The sequence below is a fragment of the Vulpes lagopus genome, chromosome 7 (assembly GCF_018345385.1).
Source record: "Vulpes lagopus strain Blue_001 chromosome 7, ASM1834538v1, whole genome shotgun sequence".
NCBI classification, from domain to species: Eukaryota; Metazoa; Chordata; class Mammalia; order Carnivora; family Canidae; genus Vulpes; species Vulpes lagopus.
This window is the reverse complement of record NC_054830.1, coordinates 89803597-89811185: the sequence shown is the minus strand read 5'-3', so window position 1 is coordinate 89811185 and position 7589 is coordinate 89803597. Positions and strand designations below refer to the sequence as shown.

The 7589-nt window shown below is 34.9% G+C and overlaps 1 non-coding gene across 1 annotated transcript; it reads right to left on the bottom strand.

Moving 5' to 3' along the window:
• Positions 1 to 6845: 6845 nt before the first annotated feature.
• LOC121496361 lies at positions 6846 to 6949 on the bottom strand. The gene has a single exon (XR_005989185.1). It is a non-coding gene; the product is annotated as a U6 spliceosomal RNA (small nuclear RNA).
• Positions 6950 to 7589: the final 640 nt, after the last annotated feature.

Genomic DNA, 7589 nt, shown 5'->3' with positions numbered 1-7589 from the left:
TTTCAGGGAAGGTGAGGAGAACATTTAAGTTGTACCTTCTTAGCAAATTTCAGTGATAGAATGCAGTGTTATAGTCACTATGTTATAGTCACTGTGTTATATACTAAATATACATATATATATATATAATATACTAAATCCTCAGATGTCATTCATCTTATAAATGAAAGTTTGTACCCTTTAACTAGCTTCTCCCTATTTCCCCCAATTCCAGTTCCTGAAACTACTTTTCTATTTTCTATTTCTATGAATATAGAAATGAATGCTGTGATGAACATGGGAGTAGAAATAGCTTTCTGAGATAATGGTTTTGTTTCCTTTGGATATATACCCGAAGTGGGATTACTAGATCATATGGTAGTTCCATTTTTAATTTTTAAGGAACCCCTATTGTGTTTTCCCCAGTGGCAGTACCAGCCAACATTCTCACCAAAGAGTGCACGAGATAGAATTCCCTTTCTTCCACATCTTCACCAGCATTTATTTCTTGCCTTTTTGATGATTGCCATCCTAGCATATGTCAGGTATTTTGATTTGCATTTCTCTGATGATTAGTGGTGTGCATATTTTTATGTATCTGTTGGCCATTTGTATGTCTTCTTTGGAAAAAATGTCTATTCAGGTCATTTGCCTGTCTTCAAATTGTATTATTTTTTTTTTTTTTTTTTTTTGCTATTTATTGGTTTGAATGAGATCTTTATATATTCAGGATGTTAACCTCTTATCAGATCTATGGTTTGGAAATATTTTCTCCCATTCCATGGGTTGCTTTTTCATTTTGTTGCTGGTTAAGTTTGCTGAGCAGAGCTTTTTAGTTTGACATAGTCTCACTGGTTTATTTTTGCTTTTATTAACTGCTTTTTCATATATCCGAAAATTATTGCTCAGACCTATGTCAGAGAGCTTTTTTCCTGTATTGTCTTCTAGGAGTTTTACAAAGTCAGATTTTATATTTAATCCTTTAATCCAGTTTGAGTTAATTTCTGTGAATTGTGTGATATAGGGGCTCTATTTTATTCTTTTGTGAATATCTAGTTTTCCCAATACCATTACATAATTTATTTTTGAACATTAAACCAATTCTTGAATACCTGAAGTAAAAATCCCACTTGGTCATGATCTATAATTCTTTTTATACATTATTGGATTCAATTTGCTAACATTTTATTGAAAATTTCTCATATATGTTCATGATAGTCATTGGTCTGTAGTTTGTTAGTAATACCTTTATCTGGTTTTAGTATTAGGATAATCTGTCCTGGGGAGCCTGGGTGGCTCAGCGGTTGAGCGTCTGCCTTTGGCTCAGGGCCTGATCCTGGAGTCCTGGGATCAAGTTCCGCATCGAGCTCCCTCTGTCTGTGTCTCTGCCTCTCTCTGTGTCTTTCATGAATAAATGAATAAAATCTTAAAAAAAAAAAGGATAATGCTGTCCTCACAGAATGAGGAAGAAAGTTGCTATTACTAAATTCCTAATCTCTACTCTTTGTTTTGCCTCTTTGCTGACTGCTCCCTTTTCCCCTTATATCACCTTGCTATATACCACTCTGATTAGATTCATTCACTTTCAAGATAATATTTTTTAAAAGTCTTCGCATTTAGCAAATTTTACTCAAGATTTGGCATCCAAGAGGGGGATTTATGCACAATGCAACACAGCACAGCACAGCATACAACTCAAATTTATATTAAATTTTTTTTTTTTAATTTTTATTTATTTATGATAGGCACACAGTGAGAGAGAGAGAGGCAGAGACACAGGCAGAGGGAGAAGCAGGCTCCATGCACCGGGAGCCTGATGTGGGATTCGATCCCGGGTCTCCAGGATCGCGCCCTGGGCCAAAGGCAGGCGCTAAACCACTGCGCCACCCAGGGATCCCCTCAAATTTATATTAGACATCTTTTGTCTTAAATACCCTTCTACTATCTCAAATAATGTGAACTTTTTTTTCCCCCTAATTGTTTCACCTCATCTATCCCTGGACTTTAGTGTACTACAGGATCATTCCTTCTTGTCTCTTCTTAGCTTTCTTTCCAAAAAAATTCAGTTTTCTTCAGTAATTTCTGGGCCTATGTTTGTATATTGGTTGGAGGAGGCATATTGCTTGCTTAATAAAATAAGCATTGATATTTATGTTATAGTTTGCTGTGGGTCCACATAGAGGCTCTGTCCCATGCAGTCCTTCAGGGCATCAGGCACCTTTCATGTATTGGCTCTACCATCTCTTTGGACAAATGAGATAAAGAATTCAAAGGATGACCCAAGAGATTTTAGGGTCAGGCCTAAAATTATCATTTTTCACTCTCTCTTGTATTCTACTATTCAGAACTTATTCACTAATTACAGGAGAGGGTGCGAAATGCTGTTTATGTGCTCCAGAGAAAATTAAATTTTCTTTGATGAATATATAGGATCCTTTCTGTCAAACTCCAGAAAAATATTAGGTTGATCTGCTAAGTACAAGCCTAATCTGGATCTCTCCTTTACTAATATTTTAGCAAAAAAAAAAAAAAAATCCTTTCTTATCCATGAACTTACCATCTTAAGCAGGCCTTCTTGTTTGATATGACAATACCAAGTCCCTTAGAAAGAAGAGGCTCTCATCAATTTTGTTTGTTTTATTGTTTGTTTATTTAAGTGTCTTAAACTGCTCTTTTTATTGCTTCTGTACTTATCCTAGTTTATGCCATATGCATATACTTTGGTACTTTTAAATTTTTCACTAATAATAATCAAGGGATCTTTTCTCATAGATTGATGCTATCTACTGGACTCTGAAATGATACCAACTGCACTTAGATCTGATTTTAACTTAATAGGCTCACTGTTAAGGTCTCTAGAGTTTCTTGATTATAGCTAGAAATCTGGTCATACATTTTGTGAAAGCCCACTTTCCTTATTGTCCCCTAAGGAGTCCCCAGTCACCTTTTTCAGTTTGTCAGCTACTTTCTTTATTTTTATTTCTTACCTGATTCTGAGTTATTCCCTTTAGCTACCTTGATTTCTTGTTCCTCTTTTTTTTTTAAACTTTGATTGCTCCCCATATTCCCATAATCAACTGGGTGGTTGTTTATCACTACTTATACATTCAGTACCCCAGAGTGAAAGGAGTTAATGAATACTTCAATTACATCTGTTTGCTCCCCCTTCCCTGACCTTCCCATTAATTTTGGTCTCCCAGTGTGTTTTCTACATTATGGTTGCATTTTCTGCAATTTTGTTTTTCAGAATTTTAATATGTGAATCAGTTTGACTTTGAAATCACTGTTTTGTGACAGTCTTTATTAAGCATTTTTGGGATCAGCCAATGCTATACAGATAAAGATTATTTAAAATTGAACTCAGGAAAGGATTTCTATGGACACGGTATGATTTGAAGAGATTAAATCTCAATAATCTAGGAGAAGCAATAAAACATTTTGTTGAAATTTAGATTTTTAAATATAAAATATCTCTCAAATGAAGCTCTTTCAATGCATACATCAGTTAAGAGTCTGGCTACTTCTGCTGGTGGGGTTATCTCTTTTTCTTTAAAATAATGGGTTGAATATAATGTGTGAGCTTAGTAGAGTTACCAATGTAACAAAATGATTGAAAATAAGGTTTAAAAAATCTTTCTTGGGGTGGTGGTCATTTTATGAGGGGTAATTTCTTTGAAGGATATGGATAGAGAACTATTTCTTGCCCATTGAGTATATGGAGTAGCTAACACTTTTATCTCATTGAGAGTAATAGATATATGGTTTATTGGCAAGCTTTCCCTTCCCCAGTTTTATAGAATTTACCACAGAGTTAAGCTATGAGCACATTACAGGGGCCTGGCCATTTTGGCCATTTTGATGGATTTAGAGTTGCATGTGCGACCCAAACACAGCCAATAAGAGCTCCACCAAAAATGGAACTTTCAGGAAAAAGTACATCCTCCACCCCTTAGTTGCTATGTTTTAAGTTGGAGCTGCTGGGAGCTCTTGTTGCCATCACATGGAGAGAGCTCTGCCTAAGGACAACAGAATGAGGAAAGCAGTGAGAAAAAAGTGAGAAAGAGAAAATTTACTGATGACATTTTTTTTGTTTTTTTTTGTTTTTTTTTTTTTTCTGATGACATTTTTGAAGCCCTATTTTAATGGAGTCTAAAGTCAGCACCTCTTAGATTTCTCAGGAATGTGAAATATTAAGGTACCTTTTCATTTAAGCTAGTTTTGGTTAGTTTTTTCACTGGCAACTAAAAGTGTACCAGCTGAATCACTGATTACCTAGATTTTTTTTAAAATAATATAACCAAATTAGAATATTCTTTCTAGTAGGGCAAAAAAGGCCCTTCTCTATATTATTCAACATTATATCTCTATCACAAATTACAGTGACTGGCAAAGAGATGTGTTTTAAATATTTATGGAATGAATAAATGATTAATTTAATTAGTTCAATTTAACTTAATAATTTAGTTCAAGTTGTGGGGCACCTATTTTGTGCAAGGCCTTATCCCAGGAGCTGGTAAGATGATAAAAGGAATCAGAGGGATAGATCTCTTTAGTTTCTGATTTTGTGCAGACAATGAGGTATAATAATAATTTAAGGCAGAGTAAAGAAAGGGCTAACGGGAATGAATGTTGTATGTTAAAGAGTAGCCAAGTCATCAGAGGGCTCTATACTCAGATTGCCTGGATTTGAATCAAGCTATACGCTTGTTAACTGAGTAACTTTGGGTACATTACTTAAACTCAGTTTTCTTATCCATTAAATGGGGGTAATATTGTATGTTTTTTATAGATTTGTCATGAGGATAAATCAATATATTATACTTAAAATGATTGAAATACCTAAAATATATTAAGTATTCAGTAACTTTTAGTTATTTTTATTTCAGCAAACAGAGATGGCTGCAACACGATTTAAATATTGATACAAGAGAGAATTGGAAATCATGTAACTCTTGGAAGATTAATACTGCTTATATCACAAGTCAGTATCAGGTATTAACAAAACCACACATACATGTGAAATACAAAATGATAGCAAATCTTACATAAGTGTACTGTTAGATTTATGCAATGGTGGATTTATTTTAGAGGAGATGAGTTAAGACATGCATCCTTGCTAAATGGGAGAAAGGAAGGACCTCTACATTATATTTTTAAGATTTTAATAAGAACCAATTTAGCATTTTAAACCCAAAGTGCTAATGACAATGTTGTATTCTTTTGTTTTGTTTGTAGAGAGGGAGAGTAGTGGGGGAGAGGCAGAGGAAGAGGGAGAGAGATAATCTTAAGCCCAGAGCTCAGCTAGAGCCCAACATGGGGCTTGATCTAATGACCCTGAGATCATGACCTGAGCTAGAAATCAAGACATGGATGCTTAACCGACTGAGCCACTCAGGTGCCCCAACAATTTTGTTGTTTTTCTTCTAAATATTCTGCAAGAGGAAAGGAAAAAAAAGTTCGAAGATAAGTATGTTTAATGGTCTGCTATAAGGTGGATATGCATAAGATGAAGTATTATATAGAATTAGATAGAGATGGGCTTCTAGATTCATTAATATACAATGCTTAAACGTCATAAAATTTGATGAAAGATTTCAAAGCCTCATTTAGGAATAAAAGTCCTTTTATGTCACAAAATGCTTTTATAAATACTTTTATTCTTTTTTACTTTAATCTGTACTTCATAGTAAAATAGTAACTTTAAGAGGTTCTCTGGGTATAAAGGAAAACAGAGGCCCGTTAATGGGGGAAAAAAGTTGCTTCAAATATGCTTAGTACTGCTGGCCTACATATCAGAAATATGAGGGGGGGCGCATTTCCACCTAATTCAGGGTTCTTACGGAGAGAATGAAGCAGTATGGTATGGCAAACAACATGTGTTGTGGAAATCTTAACAAAAATAGTTTAAAGTTGTCTGACTTTGGGCTATAATAGCCTTTCTGAGCCCAAGATTCCCCAGGAGTAGAAAGTAGGTCACATTAACTTCATAGTTTTTTTGTGGGGATTAGAGAGAATATTTACAAGGTGGCGCTCATGGTTTTTGGTATGCGGTAGGTGATGAACATATGATAGCTATTCTTATAAATAGTATATTACCTCCAGTTATTAAAAAAGAAATACATCAACTTGATTTTATATAGTAATAGGAAATATAAACATAGCAAAATAAAAATAAAAGAATGGATGACTGCTAGAAATTCAAAGGCAGAAAGATATGAGTAAACAAAATTGTAGAGACAAGTGCTTGTAACAAATTGTGAGATTTCAGTAGATGTTGTTGAGTCTTAGCCAATGTTATCATGATGAATAGGCATGTTCAGCATTGCGGCTTAACTTTTTCATCATTCCAGCCTGTTCCAAAGGTAAAAGGATGGGGGCTTTCCAGACAAAGATTATGACAGTGAAATAGCCATCCTCTATGTTTTCTTCTCAAGCTGTGCCTTTTTTATTTAACCCATGAAATAAATAAAAGTCTAGTTTCTTCTAGGAACCAGAATTCCTGTCTTAGCATTCTCTATCCAACTTCCTGCCCTTGTTCCTACAGCCTTTTCTGGCCTCCTCTCCTCAACTTCCAACTTGCCTAAATTCCCTTCTTGTTTGTTTAATAAAAAGTTCTCTCACCTTCTCAGAACTGTGGTTCCTCGGGGCACTCTTAATCCACTTCACACCTTGGAAACAACATGGCCCTCCTTGAAAATTATAGAATATACACTAGGAAGTCCAAGCAGTTATCTTCTGGCCTTAAGCACTCTTCATTGTCTTATACTGAAACAGATAAAATCCCCATATTTATATTTTAACATATATAATTTTATTCACTGGCCCTGGGTTAACCTTAAGAAGTCATACTTTTTTCTTCTTTTTCTTTTTTAATGGAACACTTAATGAATTTGTGTGTTATCTGTGTGTAGGAACCATGCTAATCTCTGTATCATTCCAATTTTAGCATATATGCTGCTGAAATGGGCCTCCTCTTCCCTATCCTTCCCTTTTTTCCTCTTTTCTTTTCTTTTCTTTTCTTAAAAAACTCTTTTTACTTTAAGCAGATACACACTTTTTCCTTTTTTTGTTTTTTGTTTTTCTTTCTTCCCTGGAAAAAATCTTGCAAAGCAAGCCCAGCATATAAAAAAGCTGCATTTGTTGAGGGATATGTGGATATGTGACTGCTCTTTGATTCCCATTACTTCTGTGGTCCCTACTGCAGTAGCTCCCAGGCCTAGGCCTGGGGAAACACATATGAAAACACTCGAGTTAGTGAAATGAATTATTAACTGGAATTCTAAAGACTCAAGTTTTAGCTTTAGTTCTAATATTAAATTTGCATGTGTCACTGATAGGGTTAATTGTTTTATCTGTAAAACAAAGGTTTAGAACAGTGGTTCTCAATTTTGACTGCAGGTTAGAATCACCTGGGGAGCTTTTAAAAATCCTGATGCTTAGGCCTCACTCTCTACCAATTAAATTAGAATCTCTGGGGCGTGACCCAGGCAACAGGCATTTTTTAAAACTCCCAAGGTGATTCCAATTTGCAACCAAGTTTCAAAACCTCCAAAGAATTTTTTTTTTCCAAAGAATTTTTGAGCAATAATGTTCCATAAGTCTGTGGGGCT